Source organism: Temnothorax curvispinosus, unplaced genomic scaffold, assembly GCF_003070985.1.
Source record: "Temnothorax curvispinosus isolate PA1 unplaced genomic scaffold, ASM307098v1 QBEX01004824.1, whole genome shotgun sequence".
In the NCBI taxonomy this organism is placed as follows: Eukaryota; Metazoa; Arthropoda; class Insecta; order Hymenoptera; family Formicidae; genus Temnothorax; species Temnothorax curvispinosus.
This window is the reverse complement of record NW_020214604.1, coordinates 1-1,356: the sequence shown is the minus strand read 5'-3', so window position 1 is coordinate 1,356 and position 1,356 is coordinate 1. Positions and strand designations below refer to the sequence as shown.

Genomic DNA, 1,356 nt, shown 5'->3' with positions numbered 1-1,356 from the left:
GCGAAACCAGCAAGCAACTGAAAGATTGCGGCGACATGAGACGAGTGTGCCAGCATTTAATGCCAAACACCTCTATGGACATAGATCAACAGAAATTAAGGGAGAATCTACATATGATAACAGATCTGCGTCGTTCAGCCATAGATAAGAAACAGGTAAATCTTTTTTATAGGATATAAAATAATATTTGCATGTAAAATAGTATTGACGAAAATGACATTTTCCAATAACAGATATGGACAAAGGTATCGAGCTCTCTCAGTGATATTGGCGTACACCCGCTGTGGACACACTTGTATCAAACGCTGTCGCAAGATTTAGACACGTTAATGAAATTGGAGACCAAAAGCGACTTGGGCAGTTCGAGGTGTAGTGGGCGAAAATATAGATATTGGTATCGCAAGAGCTTGCGGTCAATACATATCCACTATTTCGAAAGGCATATCGTCTAATATTAGAGCTAACATGTACCAACAACGCTTAGTGGAATTCATTGAACTAATAGAGGTACCGTGAAAAGATTTCAAACTATGAGAAAAGATGATTGACAGAAAAATGAAATTAAGATTAATGCACACTTCGTCTTGCAGTCGTTAGCCCACGAAGATGTGAACACGTGGTTAGCTCTGAAATTGGAAATTGGAGAAAGTTAGAAACCGAACAGACGTGTCGGCAAAACGAAGTTCAGAAGTTGAAGAACACTATCCAGGAAAATTCCTTGCTCAATCTCGACATAGCTCGATTAACGTCTGACATAGAGACGATTGACGCACGGATGGTACGTATTGGCATATTCCACACTCTACATACCCTTGATACTGATATCGAACATATTGCAGGATAAATATATAAAAGACATTCAGCGATCTATAGCAGTTTTAAACTCTACGCCGACGCTCATATTTAAAGAGAAAGAGAAGCTGCATCACGAATTGCAGAAAATAATGGCGTTACAGGTCGACAATTACGACGCGAAATGCGTGAAGAATGCGTTAGACATCGAACTGGATATGTTTTATAATATCTTGGATCTCAATGCTTTACGAAAAGTAATGTTGAAGGGAGATGTGGGACTATACAGGTTGGTATAAAAATTTTTCACGTTAAATTTTACATTATTATCGTAAAGCTAATATATAATGAATAAATTTTCTCGCAGACACGCAATCTGTGGCCTCGACAAAGTCTTCATCACCTCAGTCAATCCGCAGTGCTCGAGGATCAAGCCTTACTTCCCAATAATACAAATACCGATATACTCCCTCATAGAATGCTATAAAAACGCAATTGCCAATATAGTTTACACGAAACTGCACTGTTCGTCGTCAACTGAGGAGATTGAGTGCGCAGATAAGT

General features: G+C 38.9%; 1 pseudogene; it reads left to right on the top strand.

Moving 5' to 3' along the window:
* The first annotated feature begins 5 nt into the window (after positions 1–5).
* On the top strand, positions 6–1,350 carry LOC112454158 (annotated as a pseudogene).
* Positions 1,351–1,356: the final 6 nt, after the last annotated feature.